General features: G+C 39.7%; 1 non-coding gene across 1 annotated transcript; it reads right to left on the bottom strand.

Moving 5' to 3' along the window:
- Positions 1–448: 448 nt before the first annotated feature.
- Positions 449–522, bottom strand: TRNAN-GUU. The gene has a single exon. It is a non-coding gene; the product is annotated as a tRNA-Asn (tRNA).
- Between the last annotated feature and the right edge of the window lie 15,808 nt (positions 523–16,330).

Below are 16,330 nucleotides of genomic sequence, written 5' to 3'. Positions count from 1 at the left end.
TCCCGGAGCAGCTCGAAGACCGTACTTTCTTTCGCACCTCCCGCCGGGGGAGCAGGGGGTGCAGAAACTCCCGGGCACTCGGATCCCCGCCAGCCTCAGGACAGAGCCGGCGGCGCTCGGGAGCCGCTCGCAGCAACCTCATCACCGCACGCAGGAGCAGGTCTCGGGTGTCCCGCACCCCTCGCTCGGGAGCGCCGGGCCAGCTCCGTGTGTCCCCGGCGGAGCCGGGTCTCCGTGGGCAGGGCGTGCGCTCTGCGCGGAGCTCAGGGCTCGGGGCGGGCCCCGCCGCAGCTGGGGCCGCCGCGCTGCGCTCCCCGCCGGGGGCCCCCCTGCCCGGCAACACGCGGCGCCTGCAGGGCCGCCGGCGCTAATCTCACATCCTCCCCCGGCGCACACGCACAAAACGACGGCCGGCGGCGGGGGCGGCGCCGAGCCCAAAAGGGGAACCCGTCCCTGGGTGGGCTCGAACCACCAACCTTTCGGTTAACAGCCGAACGCGCTAACCGATTGCGCCACAGAGACTCCGCTGGAAGCGCCTCCGTCCTGCTACCCAAGTGCTGCGGCACCGCGCTCGCCGCGTCCCCGCCACCTCCTCGGCCCTGCCCCGGCCACCACGGACCCGCCGAGCCCGGCATCCTAAACCTCGGACACGCCAAAAAAACACCGAGGAAACAGCGAAACGGCGGCTTTTCTTCTACCTAAAGGGAAACTCATTCCCCAAATCATTGTTCCCAGTAATGCTCTTTATTTCAGGGAATATATTCACGTATCAGACTTAAAACTGCTTCTTCTTGGGTGCTGCTAACTCATAAGTTACATATGCAAACCAAAATATAATTTCCAAGTATCATGGCAAACTTCCCCTATTAATATATTTAGAAGGTAATTTTAAGTGACTGCAGGGAACAGTTAGACTGTGCAAAACAGGCAGCAGTCCTCTGTGTGTATTTGCTGTTCTAAGTACTGGAACCAGCCGTGAAGAAAAGCTAACATTCCTATTTATTATTTTATCAAAACCTTCTTCCCAGAGCACCTTACAATACCTACAGCTCTGCAAGCACAAAGTTTCACATCTGAACTTGAGCAACTGTTTCCCCTTCGCTTTCACAGGCTGATGCTGTTTGAATCTCTTTGAACTCTTACAATATTGTTGGCTTCACGTTGTCCCTATGTCTCCCTGAAGCTCTGCCTGATGACTCTTTTGCCCATTAAAAGCCCTTGGAATGGGACAGGCACACGGCACTCAGAACACCAGGACAGGCACTGATGCTCTCCAAGCACTGCTGTTGTCTCCTGTACCCACCCATCCATGACCAAGAAGTCCCAGCTCACTCCTGAAAACAGAGAGTCTCACATTTTGCACAGTACCTTGTTCATCAAGACTGTTTGACTTCATTCCTCATCCCAGTAACTTTAAACTGATCATTTACTGATTGCAGCTCAACCTTTCCAGTTTTTCCAATACTTTGAAAAGACCTACCTAAATCCCAGCATTATCTCAGGATGGCTCAATTATCTTTGATTGTGTATTTTTGGTACCTTACTGACTGACACCTTAAAACCTGAAAAAGAAAGACAAGATATGCAAGCTCTAATTGAAATAATTATTTTATAGATTGCATTTCGGGACACCGTGCCTGCTGCTGCATATTTTCCTAGCCAGGTATCTGCTATTCTCAGGGTCAGAAGAATCAATTCACAGGCTGGACCACTTCTGCCTGCTTTGTGTAGGAGGATAAGGAAAAAGTCCTGTGATTTTATGCACAAGCCAATGGGTATTTAGTGGAACAAACAAGATTTCAGTCTGACTAAAGAAGAATGGGTGTGGGTTTTGGGCCCTGAAATTTTTCACCTTATGCACATGAATACTCACATGAGTTTTAATGAACTCATTAGGCTATTTTCAAACTCTGTGTCTAGAGGCCAGGTCTAAAAAGGGTTTTCACTATGTTGATATTGAACACAAACTCTAACTCTGAGCTGTCTGACCTGGTGTTGGACATCCAAGGCTGCCTACTCAATGCACTGGGACAGTGGGAAAAGTGCTGGAGGTGAGGCTACACAGCCACTTGGTACCTTTCTTCTCAGCAGTCTTCCTCAGAGTCTCAAATTTCAAGTCTCACAAGCTAAAAAAGAAAACAAAAAGAACATACACAGCTGTATTACCCCTCCAAGCTTGAAACCCACAGATCAACAGAAGACCCAAACATGGATGATTTGGCTGACTGTGGAAGCACGAAGCAGTGAGACATTGTACCAGAGGGCAGCATTATCTATCACTGCTCTGCAAATGGAAAAGATTTTCTATCTATTCTTGGAAGAAGGTGTCTGACTGTATCTTTAGAAGAAAGGAAGAGCCCAAGTAGTGTTTAAGGCATTCAGAAACTAGAAAGTGCTGCTACTTTAGAATAATCACCCTTCCTATCAGGGTTTTGTTCTTTCTTTCTGGACAGCTCTGTTCCTTTATATGCTGTTTCTTGTGGATTTTATCTGCAATCTAGTTGTTTGCAATATCCAGTGTATATAATTTAAATACTATTATTGCATTCACTAATTATGATTTATATTATGGTTTATATTTTTATTAAAACATAAATGCATAACAATATATTGCATATTAATATATTAAAACAAGATACTATATAATGTGAAGTAATTTGTGTTTTATAACTTTTTTAAAAAATTTTAAAATCTGTGCACTTAAATGTTCATTGCTATGACATCTGTGACCTTCTTCAGATATAGTGGTCCATTCTTAAATGTCAGAGAAAGTTACTGCAGGACAGAGGGTGAAACTGGTATTGTTTACAAGATTTATAAACATACCATATATTAATCTCCTGTTCAGAAAAAAATAAATCTAGTTTTTCACGCAAAACATTTCCTAAAATCAATTCCACAGGATATAGCAGAAGCAAAAGAATCTTTCCACTTATATAGCAGAACTACTCTATTTCTACAATTTCTACATGGGAAAGGACCATTTCCCCCCAACAAGCACATGCACCTACTTTATTAATTATCCTCTGTCATTTTTGGTTAGCTATTTGTCAGCTCTCAAGTTACAACTCTGTCCAAACTACAAAAATTCAGTCACAAAAAAATTGTGTAACAGGTACTCAGTTTCTGCCCAAATGCATTTCTGATTCCTTACTTTGTGACAGAAATCTCAGGTTGCCATCCAAAGATTTCTTGTGTTTTCCTCAGAAACATACGATTCTAATCCTTACAAGAACAGGGACATTAAGATAAATGGACAGATAATGCAATTCAGCATTGCTATTAGAGTTATTATGGGCAGAGAACAAGATTTCCATCATAAAGGATTTTTCTTTATGGAGCTGCAAGCATCAAACCATGGAAAACATAATTCTTGAAGAAGGATTCAAAAGGTTGGAAGAAGCAGGTATTGACGGTTTTTCTTGACCAATTGCAAGACTTCTGCTCTTTTATTCTTCCAATACAATGCATGTATATGGGGGTTTTCTAGTTGTTTGTATACAGATACAAAGATGTCTTATATTTCTTTACAGACTTTATCAATTAAACACTTCTATTCTTGGGCCTGTTAATAAAATCAGAAAAGTGTCATAACTGAGAGGACATCCCTCCAAATCTCATCAACTTACCCTAAAAGCAAAGAACAAGACCAAATAATAGTATTTTACTGAGTTATTTAGTTCATTTATCTCTGGCTTCTCTTCTGATGTGACACAAAAGATGACTAGGTGAGAATATCCAGAAATCTTGGGTTATTGTCAACTGCAGACTGTTGGGTAAACTAAGTCAACCATACTCCCAACCTCCATGTTTACCAAAAGGAAATGGCACAGGCTGCCTGGTTCTAGATCACAACACATGTAGTTGCACTTATGTTCAGGAGAGACAGAAAGTTGTTTCAGTGTGACTTGTGACAAAATTAGAACTGCCATTGCTATTATCAGTAATTTGAAATACAGTCTGCAATTGTGGGAAAAAGCCACCAAAACCCCACAACAAAAACAAACAAAACAAAAACAAACCCCAAACTAAGCAGGGCTGTATTCAGAATTGATCTTCAGATCTCAAATGACATACTGTAAGGGGAATTTTATTTTGCCATTCTCTGCAATGTATCTGTTCTGAGTGACTATTGAAAAGAGTGCAATCATTGTGGCAGTCAATTCTATAGTTTACATACACAAAAACATAACAAAAAAAAATTTAAAAAGCAAATTAAAAATCCCATATACAATCTAAAGTGAAAAGAAGAAAATTTTACTGGCATAAGAAATGAGAAGAGTAATAATGATGCTTCCCACATAGCATTTATTTATCTCAAGCATTTATTATCATAGTAAGAAAGGCAGAACTTTCCTGTCCTTGCAGGTTTTTTGAGCTGCTCTAGGAATGTCAAAGAGTTCTTAAAATAATAGTGAATATTATGAAAATAAGAATGAGTCTTATGCAACTGAACTTCAGCGTTGTCTATACAATACACACATGAAAGCACAGGAATTTCCAGCCGGGGTTTTCAGAAGCACCAACCTGTTTTACCTTTTTCTGAAGTCCAGAACTCACATTTAAATTCTCAGCATAGGCCTCAGTTCAGGAAAGCAATTGCATTCAGAATAATATGAAAGTATACGTTGCCTCCAAGTAAATAAGATTTATACCATACTAGCATGGTATAAAACTCCTTTCCTAAACAGCTTAAATTTCAGGGAAAAAAATAAGAGGCAAATTTTAGAGTAGACCCAAACCCATAGTTTGTTAAGAAATGAGAAGAGCACAAGTTTAGTATCCCTGCAATGCTGAACACATCTCCTTGATAGTCTCACCAGAAAATACCAGTTCTAAGTTATTTTGCAGGTCATGACACTAGTCAGGTTTACATCTGCCTAAGTGCTATAATTCAGCCAGAATGTCTGAAGGAAAGGCAGCGAGAAAGGAAAACATGGGTAAGTTTTGTGGATCCAGTCCAGATATTTCCAAACAGGAATCCAACATGTTTGGCCAGGCTGCAGGCTTAAGAAGCCTGTGCTGACAGGTTGTATTGGCAACACCGCTTTTCAAAGAGTAAATAATAAATCAGATTCCAGTATCAGAGCTCTTTTCAGGATGCATTTACAGGCTCAGAGTGTTCTTGCACTGACTTCTAGAAGAGCTCTGTGTGACAGATGGAACAGAGGGTTCAAAGAACCATGGAAAAGCCAATATATTTTAGTTTTTCCATCTGCATATATTTTCAGCTAGCAAAATAGCAACAAAGGTTTATAATCCTGTAAATCTGTTGCCAAAAGGGAGGGAGGTTATGATACCCAATCCTGAAACCAAACTTGAGTTCCTATGGTTATCGTTACCTCCAGCAGAATTCTCTCTCGAACACCTCTTGCGCAAGGAAGTTTCTTCCATTGCTGTCCCCTAGCTGTCCCTTGCAATGTGAGCAACATCCTGTAGGATGTCAGGATACCAAACCTGTTGGTGGTCTGAACCTGCAGCAAAAATCTCCTTCCTGGAGTTGCAATAGGAATGGTATACAAGAGATTTTTCTTGTACCTTATAAATACTATGTAAGAGATACTCAGAATATTCTTAGTAATTCACAGCAGAGAGAAACTAAAGGATACAGCTCCCTATATACATTATAACAAATCCCTTTTCTTCATATGGTCTCAGACACAGACGAGTTTCACAATAACGGGGCCTCAAAAACTAAAAGCAAAACTGTAACTAGACATTAGTCTCTTCCAATTCAGTGGTAGAGAGAAAAACTGAGCAAGTTTGTATTTACATTGGTTGAAATAATGGTTGATGAATTTCTACTGTTCTCTGATAGCTTATCATCACTCAGCATGGACAGGAATTCAGAGGGGGTGGAATATTTAAAGAATAATTTTTTAAAACCCCAAATTAATCACCTTTAAGCCCTCAAATTAAAAATACCTATCCTAATCCGAAGTCCTGGAAAGTATGAGGTAGAGGAAGATTAGAGTAGGGACAGTAAAGAAAAAAGAGAGAGATTTGGGAGAAACTAAGGAGGACAAAGTTGAGCGTGAAGGAAACAAAAGGATTTAAAAAATCAGAAAAATTAAAATAAATCTGAATTAGATCATTTTTGAGTCAGGCCATATTCCTGCTTTCAGAGATTTTACAGTGGAAAGGAACCACCATATTTTTGCAGCTTCAATAGCTTTCAGTGAGACTGAAGGCAAAAGGAGAGCACAGAGGGAACTGACCTGTGTCCTGTTGCTCCTGTCCTAAAGGATGATATAATCTCCACTGCAGCAAAGGAAGAGAGAAGGCACTTGGTAACTCACAGCCTCCTGTCCCCTCCTCCTCTTCTTGGCCCCCAGTTTCTCAGATCTTTCTATTAAACTTTAATAGTGGGGACCCCCTCACTCAGGGCAGCACTGCAGTCATTCATTAGTGTCCACCTAGGGAGCAAATAACTCTTTAGCTGCACTGTAGGTGTCCAGCTTGCTTTGTGCCTGGAGGGGGATTTGTAATCGAAACAGGGAAGTGCGGGAGCAAAGAGGAAAAATGGGCAGTAATAACCCATGAACTCGCCTTTCATTCAGGTAACACACAAGACACATGTTAATGATTTCAGCTTAAGTACCAGGAGAGAACTAACTGTACGCTAACCAGGCAGAAACCACCTGCATGTGCCAACGTCCCTCCTAAGCAGGGACTTCCTGGAGAAGGGACAGCAAGAGCTAACTTGCTGAATTTGCAGGAAATTGTTTTGTTGTGTATTTTACTGCTCTGCCTTTGCAAAGTCACTTTGCAGCTCTCACCCGAAAGGATTGGCAAGCTAAGATTTGTGTCAGGTCTTGTGTTTTAGCTTGTCTGCACAAAGTTCCTGTGACTGGATTAGGAGAACCCATGAGTCTCCAGACAGAATGTGCTGGGATTTCAGCAGCTCTGCTGTATGATGGGACCAGAATATCAGCCAGCTATGGGCTATCTTAGGCAGGACTGCTTCAGGCCTCATGGCGTGGATCATCCAGATATTTCTAAATACAAATTAATGAAAAGATAGACAAACAGGAAATGGGCTTTGCTTCCTATAATCTCTGTCAAAATGCATGCATGTGCAAAAGCAATCAAGCAGTCCTTATGTAAGCACTGTCCTTCAGTTTGCTCTTACAGGTTTTTGGTGGCTGCTGGCCCCAGCAGGATGAGGCAGATGTTTGCCAACCTTCCCAGTGCCCTTCGATAAGCACATCAGCCTCCTGCACATAAAGGTGAGAAGACAGAGAGAAATACAAGGAAAGAAAGCTCTCTAACAGAGGAGAGAAGGCTGCAAATACCTTTGAGGACAATGTTTCCCTTTTCATCCCTAAATATTTGCAATCAATAGAGCTTCAGTATTTCACAAGCTAATCAATAATGCAGTGACAGTGAAAGAGATGTGAGGGTCTTCTTGGCGGCTACAAACTGGCAATGATGCTTTGATGGCTCCTACTGAGGATTTATCATTTCTTGGATAATCTCCTGCAGAACACTGTGGGGTCTGAGAGTATAATACACAATATGGCTATAGGAAAGAAACTGGACAGATGATTGCACTTTATCTGAATTCCCTATAGCATCATCTGCCATGGAAATGAAAGGTAAAATAAAAGCATGATAGATGTCTAAAAGTATGAATACAGTGTACAAAGATTGTTGTTTAGACATTTAATATAGCTAAGGTGTCCGAATAAGACAGATCAAGAGTGTTATGAGGAGCCACTTTCCTTTTTTGCCATTGTCCTTGCCATGAGAAATTTCAGAAGGACTTTATCATAACTAAAGTTGGACTATACTAACGATTATTTCAGAAGCATCCACAAGCTAATTCTCTCTCCTTTTCCGCACACATCCAATTCACTGAGTGTGAATAAAATGAAAAATTGTCCCTAAATACAGAATCACATCTCCAGAAGAAGTCACATCTCCAAAGTTTAATACGTTTTGGTCAAAATGCCCCTGACCAGAACATTTAGTGAGATGTGCCACCCCTGGGGGAAGGGATCTTCCATTCAGACACCTGGACTGCTATGCAGAACACTGTCCCTTACACACAGCACAACCCTCTCAGGAAAAGGAGATACAGGCTGTGCACAGCAGCACTTTCTGACAGTATCAGATCCTCCTCCTTCTCCTCGAGGCTGTGATCTAAAGCCCTAATAATAAGCCCAAGAATAGTAGACAATACGTTAAAACTCACCATTTCACCTGCCTAAGAACCCTCTAGGCCTGAAAGGTCTAAAATTATTCCTTTCCTCTTATCCTTTCTCCTTTTCTTTCCTTAAATAAAAGCCTTTCTAGATTTCCACAGGTTTGTTTTGTGATTATTTACTGTCTCCAAATCATTATTGCAAATATTTTAAATTTTACTTCTGGAAAAAATGGTGTATTAATAAACATCCACTGCAACACAACCCAGTTGCTACTGAAGAGACTCCTAATGATGCAGCATTACAAGTTAGTACAATTTTTTAAAATAACACAATCCAGCATTTTCATTTTTCCACACAGCCAAGCTATAACTCTAGGACCATTAGCTTTTTCTGTATTTCCACACTCTCTGCTAATACATTGTACATTGGTTCAGCTTCCACAACTACTTACCTAAATGTAAATACAAAATACAAAGAACACCTGATTGTGTACAGCATATTTCTAAGTCTTACAGCCCTTCCTACTCTTGGCATCACTACATTAACTAGCTTCAGAAAATTCTGCTAACACTCAGAGCACTTTAACAGTTGCTTTCCTCATGTGATTGGCATTTCCAGATTCTCAGAGGTTAAACCTTTTTTCTTTCTTGCAATTTATTGAAAAAAAAAAAAAACAACTAAACAAAAAAAATCCCCAACCCCTACCCCTTAAAAAACTCTCACAGGTGTGCATGAGTCTGTCAGTCACTTGGAATTTTTCTATTTTTTTAAAAAATTAGGATAATCAATGAAATTGTAGTGTTAAAATCACTCTCAATTAAATTCTCAAGCAACCTTAAGACAGATTATTTTCTGAAATTCTTTCATTTTTAAACTCATGATTTTTTAGAGCATGTTAAAATATTATGCTTAAACCATCAAGCAAAAACACATCAAAAATAATGATGGTATTAATGATAAAAATTGTATTTATGTTCTTTTACAAATCACAGTATCCAGTTCAATGACACACAAGCAGATTTATAACAAAACTAATCTCACAAGACTACAGAAGCCTTTTAAAGCAGCATTTCTGCCATCTTCAACAGGCTTTTGCAGCTTGGTAGGTACAGATAATTTGTATTTCATCAGCTAATGGTCATTAAAGACTCCCCCATATTTCTCTTAAATTGCATAAATTAGAAAATTGACCATTTCCTCTTCCTCCAGCTCTGTTTTCATGTATGATGAATTTAGGCATGTTTTGCTGAAAATGGGCAAGAGATTATGCTGCATAGAGATATGTCTGCTAAAAACAATTCAATGAATTGAAAATAACTGTGGACTGCAACTGACCTTTCATATAAACCATATATCTCTATATTTTTTACATGCCTTAATGATTATTAGAGTCTGGCACAATGAAAGCAACCAAAGAGTACAACGTTTAGCATTTGTTTTATATTATTTATAATTTCAGTGTTCTGTTTACAGATGTTTACAATCCCCATCCTGGCAATGTTACTGAGATGAGTAATCCAATCTCTTGATTCTATTACTGAATGGAAGATGAGCACTCAAGTATTCTGAATGGAAGCTGCAGGAGTGACTCTTTTATTCGGATATAAACACGAGATAAACGGGCAGACACACCACAGAGATCAGCTTAGGTGGGGGATGCCTCCTTGCTGGAGACAAGGAGTCTGCACAGGGCTCGCAGGCAGACGAGCACAGCTCTGCTGAATCCTGACATGCTCCGAGAGCTCTGCAGCACTTGTGATGGAGACCTATCACAGCCAGCTCTGCACCGCGTGTCTCCTCCTCCCCAGCGCTGAAAGTTCACTGTCTCCAGCACCGCTGTGTGCATCAACATTCTTCAATATTGCACTTCAAGTGTTGCTGCTAGTCAATACAAGGATGGCAGTCTTGGGTGTATGGGTTTACCTCCCTGAGGAAAAGGATATCTATGACATCATTTCCATCCTAAGTCCAGCTTTTAACTAAAATTACTGCAGAAATGCATGTTTTGAACGTTTTGATATTAGATGAGTGGAGAGTCACAACTGTGAAAAGTAATTCTGTGCCTAGCATCTAGCTTAGAAGATTAAATTCTGTAAATACATACTAAGCTATTACTCATGAGGATTTTTAAATAACAAATCTTAGCAACACATGGAATAAGTGTATGTATAAAATATGATAGAAGTTTTATGCATTTCTAGCTCAGAGCAGATGCAGCTATGGCTACATCTTCCTCATGATGATTTTTGGTTTCAGTTCAAAGGTTTGCACAGTGAGTTTCATGCACGTGGATTTTCTGACATTTTCAGGACCTGGCCTTACAAACACTCAAGTAACTTTCTCCAGAGGTGCAATCCAGCTCTGCTCCAAAACTTCTCATCTGAGCCAAGCTGCTTTCATATTTGCCGGATGAAGCTTCTGGTATTGACACGGATACACGTGGCTAAATGAGATTTGGCTGCCAATTTCACAATGTGGTATTCTGTATCAGACAAAGCAACAAAGAAAAGGTGACTTGTTCCCCTGTGTGAGCTGTAAATACCAACCATCACACCACTTAATAGGTTTATTTTATTAATAGCATATATTTAAAGACTTCAATGCAAGTTTCTTTTGAACGATGAAAGGCTGGCAAATTCTTAAAAGATAATAATCAGCAGTACAGCAGTTCTTTGATGGTCTGTAATTACCCAACTGTCCACTATTTGAATGACAGCAGCAAACTACCACTCACTGTTAGTTTATTTTTATTTATAACTTGTACTTTAGGTAAGAATCCATTAATTACAAGCAAAACAAATTGCTTACTCAAAACACTTCCCACAGAGGCTATTTTTTCACATGCATTAATCTAGCTGAGATATACATGACATTTTAAATGGAGGTTAAACTGATGTAAATAAATGCAATTATTTGAAAGCAAACAGGATTCAGTCACATTTATTTCTGTGCAGGATTACTGTACTTTCTCCCCTTGTGACCAAGCACTGAACCACAGGAATTCTGGAAGACTGTGGATTTTAAAATTTCCTACCGACATGAAATTTGAGGATATATCACTGTACCCTTTCTTTTAATTTTATACAATCTGCTTTAGTTGGCGTCTTGTGTAATTGTTTTTCAGCTAGAACCACTAAGCTGGAGGAATGGCAAAGGTTTGGATTTCACACACTTTTGTGTTTTGCTAATAAAAGAGGTACAGATGAGCTACCTGCAAGGCTGAGCTCCGCACATGGAGTTGCTGGACCCTGCTGGGAACACCATGGGATGGTCACCACCATGGGACCTGCCCTGGGCGAGCCATGGCCAGCCTGCAATGCCCACCAGCACCCACCCATAGCCATCCTGAGAGCCTGGCCTTCAGCCAGCTCCAGAGCACACCTCAGCCACCCCCAAGGATGCCACAGCATCAGGGCTCCTTGCCATTCTTCTCCATCTGGCACCACCCATCTCCCCTGGCTGCCACTGAGTAACGCAAAGCAAGCTCCCTTGACCCAAGGCCAGGGTCACCTCAGGCAATGACAACCCAAGAGACATGCCAGAACTGATAGCTGAAATCCTTTTACAAGGGATTTAAATTTCAGAAGTGCATTTGTTTTGGTGTGCACAGTTTTGGTGTGCTTCTCTCATACTCTGAGCTCTGCTAGTTTCACTGCTGTGGAGCAGCCCTTGATGAAGCTCTTTGAGACAAAGAAGAAAGAGAAATCACTGCACACCCACAGCAACTCTGAGGAACCACCCGATTTCTATGCTGCAGGCACTGGGAAGCCCAATCCTGATTCTGACAAAGACAGTAAAAAGCGGATTTTGCCACCAGTATCAATGGCAGTGAGATCCAGCTGCCCACAGCAGCAAGGTTCCATAAATCTGTTATGTGGTATGATAAAGACTCTGGGACACAATGATCTTATTGTAGTCAGTAGGGACAAAAAAATCCCACACAATTTGATGCACCAAACTATTTCAGTCTATTTTTGCCTTTTGCCACGGCGGAGGTCTTCTGAAAATTATTTAAAATAATATATCAATATGAGTGCCAAAATGTCGGTTTTACATCCTGCCAATTTTAGCTAACGTGCCATGTAAGGGACAATGGATAACCTCATAAAATCTAATCAATAAAATCAAAGCATGCAGCTGAACAATCAGCCTTCCACGAGCTGACCAGCAGTCTTGATGATGGTTGTTTCAAACTACACAAGTTAGGAGTAATTGCAAAAGGGCCAATCTTTCTACAATCACACCAGTGTATGGACATTGTTGGCTTCTGGTACCTTTAGCAAGGCTGTTCTTGTGTCGCTGGAGAGGCATAAGCATGACCCTGATGTGTTCTTGCTCCATTGGAGAGGTTATCCAGAGGGCTGGGCTCCCAGCTCTCTCTTACCAGACTGGATCTCACACGCATTTTCAGCAGTGTTACTGGGTTAGGAGCAGTCACAGGCATAGTCTGGTCCATGTAATCCATTAACCCAACCAGAGATCAATTCCTGGGAGCAGTCTATCCCATTTTTTAAGAATGGCTTTGTCGCCATCATTGTAAATCTAGCAATAAACTGTTGTGAAACTCTATCCTCTCTCACACTTAAAGAGCTTTGCAGAAAATGGATCTTGAGGGATAGGGAGATGCAGGAATATTTTTCTGCAAATATTTCAAAGAGAAGTTTTTCTACCTTGGACTAAAAACATTTTTGTATTTTTGAATATTTCGGTAACTAGTACATTTTTAGAATGTTATTTTTATCATTATTTCAATAAACCATAGCTTTGTATTGTCAATTCCATAAAACACAGGCAGGAGTATCTTTGTCAGAGTTCCATATTATCATCAGACATACATATTTATAACTCTCCATTTCCTAGAATGCTCCACATAAATAGATGCTCAGTGCTTGTCATGTAACATGTCTTGCAGATAGTAAGAACAAAAGAAAAACAACAAAGCAACAATACCAAAAATAATTTTTAAAAATCTCAGCTGAAAACATGAAAGAGAAATGCTCAGGCATTCACTGGTAACAACCATACATTTGAAGCCAGTGAGACTGTCCATGTTTTGCTTTCCTCATGCTTATGAATATGATTAATGTCATGTAAATGGGAAGAAGATTATTTAAATCTAATAATATTCTTTATGTAAGTGTATTTTATATTGATACACTGACTCAAAACCTACACTCATCTTTACCTGCATTATAAAGTTCCAGCCTGCAGGAGCTCTAGCAACAGGCTAACCTTAATTTTTTTGCTTCATTCACATGAACCTGGCCAGAGTCATGAACAGTTACATACAGCCTGTCATATGGCACAAGGGTCAGTATATCTACTAATTCCAGTGGCTACTGCTACAATATTCAACCAGCAAAAGTTTCAGATCAGAAGTTGAAAGTTTGAGACATTTATGAGTGAGAACAGAGGGTCCTAATTTAAAACGTGTGTGACCTTAATATAGCATTTGGGGGTTCAGAATGTTCTTATGTACTTTGTCTAATACTGCAGTTTTACAATACTCCCTTGCTTCTAGTCATAAAACCTTATCTGTAAATTTTGTAAGGATGTCTGAGAAAAGCAAATTTACGTTGACTATGTGAACCAGTAACAGGCAAACAGTTTTTCTTTATGCAAAGGCAGAATAAAAAGAACATGCATCTAACCCCTAATTCCAGATGCAAGTTGGCATTTTTCACAGATGTGTACATTTTTCAGAATGTACAATAAATCAGAATGATTCTGTACTTGTCAATGATAACTCTGTTAATGTAAAATAATCTTATAACAGGACACCAGAATAATCTATCTTAATCAAAGACAGATTTATATCCATACAGTCCAGTTATTCACAGACTGTAACAAACCATATAAAAATGTGGATCTGACATCACTGTAAGTCTTGCATACACAATTGCTTTCTTCTTGTATTGTATAACAATGAAAACCTAACACTTACTTCTGCTCCCATTGAAATCAGGGACACATTCCCATTTACCTCGTTGCCATTTGGATGAGAGATCAAGACTAATTCCCAGCATTTGAAAACTCCTTGAGACTGAGTATCACATGTATTTGAATAACTCTGATTGTTCCACAACTTATTGAAAGTATAAATTTTTTTCCTCATAATTAGCCCAAAAAATCAAAATGAAATTCAGAAAAGGATGGACATGCACAATATTTTCCATAATTCTATCCATACATTTTCCGATAATTACAGCTTAGATTACAAGAAACCAACTCAGAAACTTGGCTCATCTAATCATTTTCTTGAGGAAATTACTTAATAAATGGCAGTATGAAATAGAAATAGAAGATCTGTAGGTTGTGACATATTTAATTTTCTCTGGTGGAAATTAGTATATTGTGGATGAACAATATTTGGAGCAAAACCTTTCTTTATTTAATCATGTGTACTGTTTCTGAAGCCAAAAGTCAGTCTATCTATAATATAACTACAAAAACTGTGTCACCAAATATGATCAAACCTACAGTCATTATCCAGTCAAAATATCCATTATTTACTTGATGACTTTGTCTATGGTTCCCAGTCATGTTTCAACAGCTTTTTTGATAAAAGTCTTAATATATGAACTGACAATAGAATCATTAAAGAAACAGATGAACATATTTTTAACAGTATGCAAAGGTTTAATACAGATATATTAATTACCTGGTTTCTGTATCAATGTCAGTAAAATTTCACGATAGGAAGGTAAACTCAAGAGCAATCAGAATTCTTTAAATGGGCTCTGGTTTGGATAAAAATAGTTACATTTTATTCAAAGTATGAAAAAAACACAATAAAGTTTTAGTGAGACAGAATAGTGCAATAACTCAAGAAAATTAATGCCATGAGCAGTTTTTCCTCTCTTTTTGACGGCAATGGTCAACAAAATAAATGAAGAACAACAAAAGAGAATCAATGCAAAGGCCTAGAGAGTAACTCCAATTTTTTTAACTATTAATTTTACTCTTGGTGTCAAAGGCAATGACAGTAAGCATTGAATAAATACAAAACTTCTTTGGGAGTGCTGTTTTTTTCGAGATGAAAAATGCACTGGTTTGGAATGTTTATTTGAACCAGCTGTATGGTATTACTATAGAGAGTCAGGAAGTTAATATATTCTTTGGAAGTCCAGTATCATAACATGTTATTCTAGCAGGCACAGTGAATGAACAGAGGACGTGCAATGGACTTGGCAGCCCAAGCACTGACACTGCAGACTCTCCTATGTTCAAGCTACACAGCAGCTCTAAGTTACCAGCACCATGTCTTGCTGCTAATTAGTAGAGTGACTGGTAAAGGAGGCAGAATGAGAATTTATATCCACATTTCCTAGCAGAATCCATGGGGCTGATCCTCTCTGAAATTTACAGAATGGAATCTTCTGACTGAGATCTATCATGTAATGGGATCAGGCTCACAGCACATTGCACCTTTTCTTGTTTATTATAGTGCTTTATTCTGGGCATTTGTCTCCCACGATTTATGCAACTGTGTCCTCATTGTTATAGTCCTGGCAATTCAGCAATATGTTGTGATAAGAAAGGCTGGAAAATCAAAAATTTTTCTGCCAAAAATTTCCATGGCAAGCTGAGTGTTGTAGAGATGGAAGGGTATATATTCAGATATTCCAGTTAAGAACAGTCATGAAATCTGTTTATATTCTGAATCTCTCTCATAAAACCATTAAATGTGAAATCTCTCATAACATTACAATCAATCTCTCTGTAGCCATTTAATAGCTATGTTGAGGCAAATCAAATTATTATCATAATCAGGAATAAAATCCAACACATTTTGCAATCTATCAAGTAGAAGATCTCTTACTAGTGCAATTAGTGTCTAAAGATTGTAGTGGGTTCACCCTGGCTGGATGCCAGGTGCCCACCCACTCTGTCACTCTCTTCCTCAGCTGGACAGGGGAGGGAGAATATAACAAAAGGTTCATGGGTGGACATAAGGACATGAAGAGATCCCTCACTAGTTACTGTCATGGGCAAAACAGACTTGACTTCGGGAAATTAGTTTAATTTATTACCAAGCAAGTCAGAGTAGGGTAATGAGAAAATAAAACCTAAATCTTAAAATACCTTCTCCCCACCCTTCCCTTCTTCCCAGGCTCAACTTCACTCCCCGTTTTCTCTTCACTCCCCCCAGCCCAGGGGCATAGAGAATGGTGGCTGCT

Source organism: Catharus ustulatus, chromosome 1 (genome assembly GCF_009819885.2).
Source record: "Catharus ustulatus isolate bCatUst1 chromosome 1, bCatUst1.pri.v2, whole genome shotgun sequence".
In the NCBI taxonomy this organism is placed as follows: domain Eukaryota; kingdom Metazoa; phylum Chordata; class Aves; order Passeriformes; family Turdidae; genus Catharus; species Catharus ustulatus.
Note: the sequence above shows the minus strand (reverse complement) of the source record. Positions and strands in the feature narration are given on the sequence as shown.